Source organism: Stegastes partitus, unplaced genomic scaffold (genome assembly GCF_000690725.1).
Source record: "Stegastes partitus isolate 25-593 unplaced genomic scaffold, Stegastes_partitus-1.0.2 Scaffold721, whole genome shotgun sequence".
Lineage (NCBI taxonomy): Eukaryota > Metazoa > Chordata > Actinopteri > Pomacentridae > Stegastes > Stegastes partitus.
This window is the reverse complement of record NW_007578452.1, coordinates 80,951-93,997: the sequence shown is the minus strand read 5'-3', so window position 1 is coordinate 93,997 and position 13,047 is coordinate 80,951.

Sequence of the window (13,047 nt, the reverse complement as noted above, 5' to 3'; positions counted from 1 at the left end):
CTTCCTCCACCCAGAGGCACACTGACTCATAGATACAAGCAGGAGGAATAGCTTCTCCCTTGCCTTCACTTCCTGATTTTTTACTATTCCTTTGCTGTCCTCACTTGACTATTTTCAGCAGGATCCCCTCCCTTCCCACTCATATTTATTCTCCGTATACAGAAAGCTACCATTCTTTACTTTTTTCGTTCCTTACTTCCTTTGCTCCTTCTGTTCGTTGTTTGTTTGCTACTCAGGCTGCATGATGCTTCCTCTCTTTTTTTCATCTCTTGAGATCCTCCTTCCTTTGTTTGTCGTCCCTTTTTTGTCTTCTTTCCTTCACTTTGGCCCTCCGTTCAGTTTTCCTTCATTCCTTCTGTTCTCCCTTCCTACCACATTGAAATTGAATGCTATGTAATGCCAGCGTTCTGTTTGTCACAAAATAAAATCAATTTATCCACCCTACACTTTTTTTTCTCCTTCCCTCCCTCAGTCCGCAACCTGCCCTCCCTCCCTCCCTGCTCTCTTTCCCTAGCCCTCCTCATCTTCTGAGACCACAGGAGATCTATTGTTGACAAGCACAGTCAAAAGAAACAAGAGAAAAGACAGATTTTTCTTATTAAAAGGACAAAAGTTGTAGAAAAAAAAAACCCCAACAAATGCCTGTCACTGCACAGGATGGAATCTCTTTTTGACCATTAATAACAAAGTGAGATTGGGGGGTAGAGACGACATAGTGGGAGAGTAAAGGCCGTCAGAGAGAGCCGGGCAGCCAAGGCTTCTACATTGCATGTCTATTGCGGTTTGTTTACTGCTTTTCTACTTTTTCTTTGTCTCTCCTGCCCTCCCTCTGAGCGTGTCCTTTTCTCTGAGCTGCTGGTCATAGAGGGTGGTCACAAACAAACTCAAATTATGGCACAAGTAGCATTAGTGCAGAGGTAGTATGTGTGTGTTTGTGGATTGTGCATAAGATAGAAATGAACGCTGGTGCAAAGAACAGCTGCTGCGGATGTGCTTTGCACTCTGTGTACTGCTTTTGTTCCCTCTCCCTCTTTGCTGTTTGTCCTCCGCATCGCTCTTGCTCTGTCTTGCTTGTACTCTACGACATCCAACATACTAATCCATGCAGCGACACCCAGGCAGGTCGGTGGCTGTGGGCCGGCATTGCCACTGGGGAGGAGGTTAAATATCAGAGAAGGTCATGAAGAGGAGGGGTAGGAGAGGTCGAGGGAAAGCCAAATCAGTCATGATAAAAAAGAGGGGGTGAGGCCACCCAGCCAGTCAAGACCTGCCATCTTTACAAACAGGAGAGGAATGCTCGGTCATGCCCGCACGTTGTTGTGTATGTTGTTAAATTTACAAGGATGAAAACAGCGTGTCTGACTTATTGTTTGGGTTCATGTTATAGCCAATGTAAATAAATACAATTTATCCACGCATATTCTGCAATATGTGCATAATCCAGCATCTTTAAGCTTTATGTCACATTATATATGTTTTTGTTTGCTTTCTTTTGCATGTGCGTCATTGAGCGTGACACATATGCTTACTGTTGGAAGGTTTTGGCTCTTGACCAGAATTACAGAGGTTTAAAAAGATCTGTAGGTTTGCCAATTTAACAGAAATTTTTAGAGCTGAAGCTGCCAAATAGCGAGGCTGAAGTGGTAATTGTGTAGGTTAGCTGAAAATGTCAGGGCACATGCTTATGAAATGAATGGAGTCCTTGAAAGTCAACAAAAGCTCTATATAGTATCCTAACTTGTGCGTGTGAGAGTGCATGCAACCTGCCTTTCTTGCACAAATACTCCCACACACACAGACGCAGACCAATTTGTCTGTTTCATCAGCAAGCTCAGCAGGAGGAGTATTAACTCTAACAATACCGTCTCTACTGTTTTCTGTCTTTCAGCCCCTGCAGGCTCTACTGTCAAAAATCAGAGCTCAAGTTCCAGATTGTGATTTATTTCATTAGGCAAATGAGATGTGTGAGCCCTACAGCACTGCTGACTGAGTCACCACTTTTCACTGTCTCCATTTGTATGCGTGCCCAACAACATACGCAGTAGACATGTATTTTTCACATGGATATAGCTCTGTTAACAGCCCCAAAACATATGTAGCATGTCTGATTCAATCAAGCATCCAAACATTTCAGAATGATGAGCTGGTAGTGGCAACAGCTGTTGCCATGCCATCCTGCACAAAATGGCCTCAGATCTCCCGTCTGATCATTCTACCTGACCACCACAGGGGGAGCTCCTCTCCTCTCCTCTCCTCTCCTCTCCTCTCCTCTCCTGTCCTCTCCTCTGACATAACATTGTATGCTATAGTAGTTGTAAGCCACTCTGTTTTGTGCAGTGTATATTCCAGTGATAAATGCAGAATAAGTCAACACCCTTTAATTCAAATGCCATCCTGAGAGGTGAAAAGAATGAAAAAACAGAACATGGTGACATGCGTTTTGTTTTATGAGACACTGACCTGTGTTATTTCTAACCTCTTTGCCTGCAGGATCACCCTCAGGGAGGGTGTAAGCTGAGGAAGTGCCACCCCACTCACCTGTGCCTGCTGACCACCACTAAGCTTTAGCACCTCCCTTTCCCTGCCCCCCCGCTTGGCCTCAAACATGGCTCTTGCAGTCTGGATCTTCTTCACCTGTGCTGTGGCTTTCAGCAACGTTGCTCCATCCTCACAGGGTACGTAACAAGAAACAACGCTGTGTGGTGTTTTTGCTTATTACAAGCAAACATGTCTGTATTCAGAATTTATGCTGTATATAATGTTGTATTAATTCACTGAACCAGCTTATAATGTTATACACAAGCTCTTCTGGGTTTCACTGTTCCCCACAACTGGCCATGACCGGGTTATTGCAAATGAGGATGTAATATTTATACGTTAGCTGCGTGATGAAGGTTGTAAGCATATTGACTTGCTGACCAGGCTAGAAATGCTGCACTTGATTAACTAAACGGTCTCTACAGGAGACAGAGAGAGAGTGTGTAACTGAGGTGGAGACTGCATGTGAGAATGTCAATAAAATTTCTTGTCATCTTGATGTTACTTGAAGCGTGGCAAGAAAATGAGGGGGAATCCGTGCATGTAATGGCACCATATGTGTGACCTCTTTGAATGTGCCATGTACCGTAAGATATTTCATTTCATGTTTGTGCGGTGTGTTCGCTGTTGTAAGCCTGGCTGCAGGTGACCTGGTTGAGCTGAAGTGATGCTGGAGGGTGTGTGTGTGTGTATATGTGTTGGAGGACTGTGTTTGAGGAAAGGAGCAGGGATTGCAGGGGGAGGCGGCAGGATGAGGAGGCAGAGGAGGGGCTGTTGGGTGTCCTGCTAGTGGCCTGCCGCACAGACAGCAGCACACCATCTGCTGTACGCTCTCAGTCAGGTCTATGCCAACAAGCCGCTGGGTGATGGACAGCTAGGATGAAGGGGAGGAGCTTCGGGGAGACATGGTCACCGTAGGGAGGGGCTAGTCATTAGGAGTAAAGAGTTCAAAGAATTGAAGGCTTGAGGGTAAAATTAAAATGTGTTTGTCCATAGCTGTATCAGTACTGGCTGTTGCATATCCTCAGTAAAGGCTCTGATTTACCAGGTGCGGTTCTAATTTGAGTAGGTGCTGTCTTTTTCCATCTTAATTTGGCTGCTTTTGTCACATTGGATTTGTGTGGCGTACGTTCTGTTCCAATCATTTGGCCTTGGGCGTTATGTTGCTTTGTGTTTGTGTGCATGTGGGTGTGAGTATTTGTGTGAAAATAAGCCTCCAACTATCTGTGTGACCTGGCACGTTTGGAGTATTAATAATCCATTAATAATCAATTGACTGTTATCTGTGTTTAGCCCTTAAGCACAGGCACAGCGTTTGGTTTGATGAAATTAAGAAAAATCTTTTTTTTCTAGTGGAATCAGGCACATAGACAGTACACATTGACAGGTGCTTATGCACACCCACACTTTTTGGTGCACATAATTTTGGCAGTCAAATTTTGGCTGAAATTCTTTCTTTCTATTGTAGCATGACCAAAGGAACAGGAGGGAAAAAGAAAAGCGAACAAGGGAAGTAGAATTTAAAGGAAGAGGGCAGAGTTTTGATGTGACGAGAGCTGCTAAAATCACTCTCAAAGTAATCAAAGCTCATTTGGAAACCTGCATGATCATCACACATGGCTTCCCAGTCTAATGTGTACTCCTGCTCCTCCTCAGTGTCCCGACTAATCTGCCACGCTTTAACCTCACTCCGCTCCTGACTGCACAGTCTAATATTTACCCCTAACACTCACACATTTATTCTCCTCTGGAAGCAGCTCTTTAGTGCAAATGTTCCTAACCAGCGTGAGCTTTGTACACATACTTCTTCCCTGCTCTCTCCCACAAACCTCACTCACTTGCCCATCTCACATGATGAATATTTATCCACTTAAATCACTGTGCACTTCCTCATTTTTCTTTGAGTTGCAATGACTGTGCAAAGCAAAAACAATATTTTCATCTGTGAATGCAAACTCATACTAACCTAAGCAAATAAAGTCGTAATTATATTGCTATATAGAAACCCCCGCACCCCTCTTTCCTGGCAGAGTCCTTGACAGACTGACATGCGTACCTTGACAAACAGAATGTCCCGCTGATTCTACAGAATGCTTGAAAATGTACCACCCTTCATACGCAGTGCTGTTGATCTGAAAGCCCATTAGGCTTGCTTAATGTGGCAGGCATTGCAGGCAGCTGCGCTGTTCATGATGAAGCCCTGACACAGAACTTTCATTTAGCAAAGCGAAAGCAGTGGCGTATGCTTGTGTGTTTGTATTTATGTGCACCAGTGGTTGCAGCCAGACCATTACAAGGCTATTTGTAGGTCCTTTCAGTCTGCAGTGTGTGTGTGTGTGTGTGTGTGTGTGTGTGTGTGTGTGTGTGTGTGTGTGTGTGTGTGTGTGAGTGAGAATTTGCAGGCATACAGTATACTGCATATTTGCACATGCAGTGTGTTCATGAGTGCATAGTGACGTGTACACGCACGGGTCTGCGTGAGTCTTTGTGTTTACGTGAGCGTGCACACATGTCCAGATGGGTGCGTGTGTAAGCATTTATGTGAGTGCGTGTGTGCCACTCATACCAGGATGCCAGTGTCAGCTGACTGGTTGAATCTGTTCTCATCTCCCCTGTATTTAAGCCTTTGCTCTCAGATCAGTCATGTGGAAAGGCCCCTGGTCCTTTACTGCACACGCAGACATTTTTATCTGTCTTCCCCTCCTCTCCCTGGCTTTTCTCTTCTGTGCCTTTTCCCCTCAACAGTAGCTTTTATTTAAGGATGGGGGACCAGCTGTTTTTACACATCTCCTCAACAAAGTGCTTAGTCTCTCGACTGTCCTTGGATGGTGACAGAATGTCTGAATGGGGACTGATCTCAATGTAGTATTTCGCTTTCTATAATGCAGGGGTGGGTAACTATTTTTCATGCAGGGCCACATGAAGAATTCACTATGCCTTTGCAAGCCAGATGCTTTTTATGACTGAGCTGACAGTTATTTTGGGTCTAAGTGTTGCTCAACCCTAGATTTAAAATTCTGAGTGAAGATCTAAAAAAAATTGTTGACTTGAAACCACAACCCATATTGGATTTTTGTACACACGCACAGTGAGAGAGAGAGAGAGAGAAGACTTTCAGTTTTGCAATACTATCATATTAAAATTATAATTTCAAAAGTGCGACCTACTCACAAATTCATAAGAATTGATTCTTTGACAGGCGTGCAGCAATAATATTTTGAGAGGAGGCAATAAAGCAGTAGTGCCGCTAACCTTGCTACACACACACACTTGTTGTTGTATAATTTGCTGAACTGTGTATTATATTGCCTTAATGTGGGTTTTGTAAACTTATAGCTCAACACTTTTTTTTTAGCGGCAAACAGATCTCAAAAACCTGTCAGGCAGAGTGCTGAAGTTGTTCAAGGTGTTAGATGATCAGAATCAGGTGACACTAGAATAATTGCTTACATTCAAACAAGTCAATGACATGAACCTTATAACCAAGCCTGTCTACAATAGAATAGAATAGAATAGAATAGAATAGAATAGAATAGAATAGAATAGAATAGAACAGAATAGAATAGAATAGAATAGAACTTTATTGATCCCTTTGGTGCAAACCTCAGGGAAAATGTTGAATAATTTTTGAAAATATTTTCATATGGAATTGACTGACATCAGTAAATAGATTCTGAAAGAAAGTAATACTGACATATAATGATACTGAGTGAACCCTGATCTCTGGTGTGTAAATCATGCTCACCCGCTACTTGGCCACCATCCTAACAACGCTGATGCAATTCATACATGTTGCACTTCATTTATTTAGAAAAAGAAAGAAAGAAAGAAAAACAAAAACATTGCCTGTGAACATAATCCAGCCAGCGATTATGTTTGCCACCGAGAACACTGTAATTGGAAACACAATATATGAACATAATTTCTTGGAGACAGGGTTGTTATAACCTGTCAGGTTCACGTTTTCTTCTCATTGCTCCAACCTGCTACTGTTTAAGTTGGGCTGATTTATTATTTGTACTTAATCGTACATGGTGCCTTCAGTGTTATTATCATATTCAGGTATGTGTGTTTCACATCTCTGTGATGTGTGAGTTTATTGAGTATTGAGTTCAAATGGAAAGTACTCTCAAGAGTGGAGCTGGGGTTTTTTTCATGAATTGCTGTATAACAGTACAGCTCTGTGTCGCTATGGGCCATTCTCCAAGTATTAGTTGCAGGATTCCAGACAGGCAAATGACTTGCGCTGGACTTAAATGATACAAATTTTAAATTATACAGACAAGTTTCATTTTCAAGTTTCTAATAGCTAGAGTTTTATTGATCAAGGCATTCACAACTGGCTGGTTATGTGTTCTCTGTGAACACACCCAGAAATCGGAGGCGTAAACGCTCACATTTTGTCGAAAAATGACCCTTGAATATCTGTTCTGTTTTTTTTTTTCTCCTTCATAAAGCTGAAATCACAGGCTTCACTGACACTAATTGCCAATCTAGTGTCTTGTGAATATTGTATCATCTGGATTTTGCAATAAAGAACTGCTGTAAAGGCCTTTTTCCCCCCTCTGGTTTCTCCCTCCATGCCTCTTGTGTGTGTTTTCAAGCTTTTGTTGCTTCCCCACCTTATTAACAACAGTCAGTGCTTCTCACTTCTCTCACTCCAAACACTCACCTCTCATTTTCATCCAATCTCTCTGCTCTCGCTCCCCTAACACCTCGGCTATTACTCCCTCTCTCTGCGTTGTGATGTCCTTCCCCTTTTTAGTGGTCTTCTATTTTTCTCGTGGCCCCTTTTTCTAGTCCCTCTATCACTGTTTTTGCTCTCCGTCCATTTTCAACCTTCCCCAGCCTATCGCTTTACTACACTTTCTATCCAGCCTCCCTCCTCGAGATTAATCCTGCCACCTCCCCCCAGTCGCTCTGTTTTCCTTTGCTTACCCTCTGCCTGCCATCTGTTAACAGTGCGCATCTCTTGTCGTTGTCATTCCTTTCTCTTTCCTTCTCTCTTTTACCTTCTGTCTTTCTCTCATCTCTCGTTTGCTACCTCCTCGCTCGCTCTCCGGTGCTGGGGGTTGCTGTGCTCTTCAAAGCCCTTGGCTGAGAGCAATAGATCACAGAGAGGCCTGTGTGAGTGAAAGGTTAATGGATGGCCTTTGAACATATATTGGGAGTTAGGGGTGGGTGGGAGAAGGAGGGAGAGGCCGGGGTGTCGAGGCGGTGTGTTCTTTCAAACCTCCCTTTGAAGATGACGCGCGCCACTCTCATGTGTCTGCGCCTGTATACAGGGGCTGTGCCATTTTGTTTATTCATTCGTTCACAGGGTTAGTGTATGTGTGTTTGTGCCCATTTTGTTTGTGTGTTTGCGTTTGCTTGTAGTTGTGTGTGTGCAGGGGCATGTTAGTTTGTGTACATTGATTTGTGTACTGCAAACAAGCTCCTACATAAAGGATTGGGGACTGTGTTCCTGTTTGTGCAGTCGTGTGATAGCTGCCTCTTTTCTCTCAGGGCCTCGCTGTGTAACTTTGAGGCTTTGTAGCCGTGAAGGACTGTGCGTATGTGTCCAAGAGTGCAGTTTCCATGAGTGTGTGCAGAAGTGCCTGTGTGTATGTGTCAAGCATGTTGTGCACTTGTGAATGTGAGCATTTGCTTCTCATGTGTTTTGCGGACTGCAGATTGATAATTACCAGCAGCAGCTTACAGCTGGCAGCCAAGGGCAGAGAAAGTAAAGAGAGGGGGGAGAGAAAGAAACGTAGGAGAGAGATAGAGGAGTATGAGGCCAGTGAAATGGTGAGAAGGAGTAAAGGAGGAGAACGAAATCCGAAGGGAGGAAGAGGGGAAAACTTGAGGTGAAGGGTTAGGGTGAGAGGAGAAATGAAGACATGTAGAGAACGAGGGGGAGGTGAAGAGGACGGATGGGGAGGGTAAATGAGAGAGTTTCCGGGTGAATGAAATTGGATGAGGGATCGAGGGATGGCGCTGAGGCAAAAAGAAAAAAAAACACATAGAAGAGGAAACATATGTTATGTAGTATGTTCATTGCACTACAGGTGGATGAGATGGTACACAAGTGTAAGAGGATTTATGGAGTCTTAAAACCAAATCCATTTTTGTTTTGTATGTATGAAAACTATAGGAGCATCCAAAATGCTGCACACTGTAGTTAAGTGCAAGTACTTGCAAATGGATCAGCTCATAAACATGCACATTAAAATACACACAGACACGCACACTGTCCACACATCCAAGCCTTTGGCTTAGTGTATAAGGAGGTTAATTAAGTGTCTAATGCAGTGGCAGGGCTGGGCTTTGACACTCATCTTTCCTAACAGGTCTCTGGATGCGACTTGCAAGTTTTCCAAATGCACTCACACACATCTTTCTGACAGCATGCCTTGCAAGCTACTCACTCAGTCTTCCCGTCCCTCCTCCTCACTTTCTCACTTTCATTCCTTTTTCCTATCACTTTCTTGTCTTCAGTCTCTCACCATCTTCCTCACATTGCTCTCCCTGCGTCTCTGTCTCTTTTCCATTCTTCCCTTCTCCCCGTGGCTGTTTCCCTGCAGCACCTGCAGTTTTACTCCACCACACTGTTTATATGAATCTGGGTCTGACTCAGTGTCTGCTGGCCTGCCTCCTGTGATATGTGCTGAAAACAGAGAACAGAATAGAGCTGTGCTGGGCCTGTAGCACAGCTCCCCTCCCTGGGGAGATGGAGGATATTTTACACCGGGTGAATCTCCTACTTTTTAGGCAGGCTGATTTTTATTTTGGGCTATGCCGTTTCCCCCTGTTGAGGCACTTTTATTGCATAATTAGACGCCAGGGCCAGCAATGAAGTGGTTTGACAGTATGAGCACGTCTCGCCTTGCCTCCCTCCTCAAGTTTGTGTGTGTGTGTGTTGTTCAGTGTCTCAGTGGCTTTTTAACCGCCTGTCTTAATCTCTCTGCTATGCCTGCTAGTTTCCCCCACAGCAAAGTTTGTCGACACACAATGAGAGTTCTCGAGGTTGAGGATGAATGAGGGTTAGGACTTGTGTGTATATGCCTGCAAGAATTTGTATGTGTGTGCATTTGCATCATTGCCAATGCATGGGCATGTGTTGCATGAGGGTGTGTGTGTGTGTGTGTGTGTGTGTGTGTATCTCTTTCCAGCGGGGGCACGTTTAATTCTCTTATGAATGATGTAATGTTATGGGCTGTGCAGTAATTCAGTTCAGTTAGAGGACTGGGCTGCTGAGGAGTGAGGCTGTCTGTGTTGAGCAGATCCGAACAATGGGAGGTCTTCTCTTCCACGAATCTATCTGCCTCATTCCTTTTATGTCTGTGACCTTGCGCCTTCACAAAGAACAGTCGTTATGCTCATCTTCTGCCAGAATCTCATTTGAAGGTTTCTATCTTTTTCTATTGTTACCCTGTCTCATTTGCTCTGCCATTCCATTTCTCCGTCCCTGTGTGTTAGCTTGAGTTGGCTCCATCACACTGGATGTATGTCATTTTGGCGCTGCTTTGTGTTCTGACCTTATAGCAAGGCTGGTGACTCCCCGTACAGTCACTCCTCATCTCATCTCCTCTGTCTTCTTTGCCTGTAGCAGACAGGCAGAGGAGGCAGAGATGAGATAGCATCCTAGCTTTGAGGCCAGCGTTACCCCCCTCCCCATCCATACGCACACACACACTGTCCCACAAGCTCGTGCTGCCCCCCCCACCCCTTGCACCCTCATGTTAGGCCGTTAGGTTTGTCTCAGCATGTCACTTTGTCACAACTCCTCAGCTTGAAGGCTGCCTGAATGTGACAGTTCTGGCCGCATCGCCTCAGCTTGTCTGTGGTGACGGGCCATGCTCCAGCGAGTCATTACGCTAACTCGCAGTGCTAAGTGAGTCGCTAAGATGCAGCGCTAAGCTGATAAAGGGCTGTAGAAATTGGTCGGGATGATTCTCTGCTAGAGCGGGATTCCCATCACTGAGACCTCTCTGTTCTGTCCAATGACTGTAAAATTACTTGTTCTTCCTCGCCAGCTTTGCAAAAGAACCTGAAACTCATGAGAGAGTTAGTTCTTTTGGCCAGTCCTGATGGTGAGAGCAGGGTAGTCGTACGCAGTATACTTTTAATATTCCACCGCATGTCTGGGCAAAAAGAGGGTAATCACCTTGTAGCTGTCTTAACTTAAAGTTAATTTTTAGAATTATGATGTAACAAGAATCTCACCTCATCAGCAGCGCGCCCACTTTCTCAACTACCAGTACTTCTAGGTGAAAATGTTTCCTGGCACGCTGCTTCAGTGCTATGCTAATGCGCAGCAATAGGCGATGACTGCTGGAACAGACAGAGGGACTAAGAGGGGCTGATCGCATTTCAGCCCCCAAATGACAGTCTGCCAACTAACAAGTCAGCCACAGGGCCACAGAGCTCCACAAGTATAATCTGCTATTGTGACTCAATTGCAATGTCACTGGCTACCTGCAAGGCCAAACCTTTTCACTCAATTATTACCGAGAAAACACCGTAGAGCTTCCGTGACAACACAGTCGAAGGTCAAATTGTCGGAGATGGTGAACTCAAGGTGCTTTTATATTTGAGAGCATATAGGCGATGATGGAAAGTTTTAGGTAATGTTTTATTGAGGGGAAATCTTTTTCTATTCAGACTGTGCACTTTCAAGAATTCTAAATGTCATCTCGCCTAGCTGGGTTTGACATAACAAACAAAGACTTTCTTTTAGCTTTTCTCAAGTGCTGGTCGTAGCTCTTGATCACAAGTCACTTCTCTTTGTCTCTCCTTGTTATGTTGGATCTTCACACAAATTTGTGGGCGTACATCCGTGCGCAGGAGAGTATGAATAGATTTCGGACTGTAAACATGGAAAAGAATGAGTGCATAAAGATTAGCTTGGCTTCTGCAAAATTATGTTCTTGTCTGATGGTCCAAGCATCTATCCACCCTCAGGCTTTAATTACTGTGTGAGGATAATGAGTCAAATCCAATCAGTTCTCTCTCTTGCTCTTAATTTGTATGGAGCTTCTATTTTGAAGCCAACCGCTTCAGCCTCTCACACCAGCTGCCCTGGAGTGACACCAGGCCCCTGTCTTGTGTGTGTGTGTGACCTCTGTCTCCTGCACACTGCCACGTCCATGCAAATCAGCTTGTATAATTATTGAATTGGCTCATATCACTATCAGTGTGTGACAATTGGCAACCATTTCTCATGGATGACAGATATTAACACAGTTTTATATACCATGGGAGATGAGTCATTGTCTCACTGTGAGGGATTCCATCCACCTATGCATATGGCTGCTGCTAAGAAAGACACTTTGTCATTCGGCTATTATGAGTCTGACAGGCACGACTAAATGGCCATGTGTGTTTGTGTGTGCGTCTGTCTGTGTGTGTTGGCTAAAGAGACCCTGAAACCTAAATGGATTCCTGCAGAGTGAAGGACAATCGTAGCCCATGGCCAGTCCAAGCTTATCCTCTGCTCATCTCATCTCAGCTCAGCTCAGAGTCAGCCACAGCTCCAGCTAGGCCTCAGGCCATCTGGCTGGCACACCACCACACACACACACACACACACACACACGCACGCACACACAGAGAGAGAGAGAGAGAGAGAGAGACTCCGACTCTCTCAAGTTAAGTTCCATTCCTGTTTGTGAATACACCATTCAAAAATCTCTGTGTAAATGTAAGGTACATCCTCCTGTATTTACGCAGTGAAATCCACCTTAGAACTGTAACTTGTCAAAAAGTGGTTGTGTAGGTGTGAAATATGTAGGTGTGAAACACAATACAATGTGGCATAAGTGGGGATTTGCAGTGGTGCCAAAAATAGGCTAGTTATCATAGTTGCTGCCACCATTAAAGTGTATTTGCTCAATAATGACTGTGTTCAATTATGGCAAAGTATATACTGTAACAGCTGGGCAGGAAAAAAATGATCTGAAAGAGATAGTGGATTTAGGTTCATAGAACCCAATCTGCATAAATCCACACTAGTGATTTTTTATAACCTAGTATACATCATAAAGATTTAGTAGAATGATTATATTTTGTTTTCGCCTTTACCCCGAAACAAATCTGTCTTGATTAGTGTAGCTCAAGTTGATTAAATAAACACTTGACACGTCACATTTCAGGCAGAGAGCTACAGGTGATATACCAGACATACACACACACACACACACACACACACACACACACAATCGTATTGTTTATTTGAGGAAGATTACAAAAGAAAAAAAATGTGTCAAGCACAATTTACCTAAAACTCAGATATCACTCTGTGAACAGTTCAGATGCGGCATATTAGCCCTATATAAAGAAACGTGAGGTGTGACTGAGGATGAAAGAATCTGTGAATACTGTGAGCTAAATAAGCCAGAGAATGAAATTCAGTTCATTTAATGGTTTTTGGATTTTGTATCATGATTTACAACAAATACTGTTTAAAAAGGTTCATGTTCACGAAATGCAGCATCTTTTTGCCTGAAACATTTTTTCTAATTTAAACAT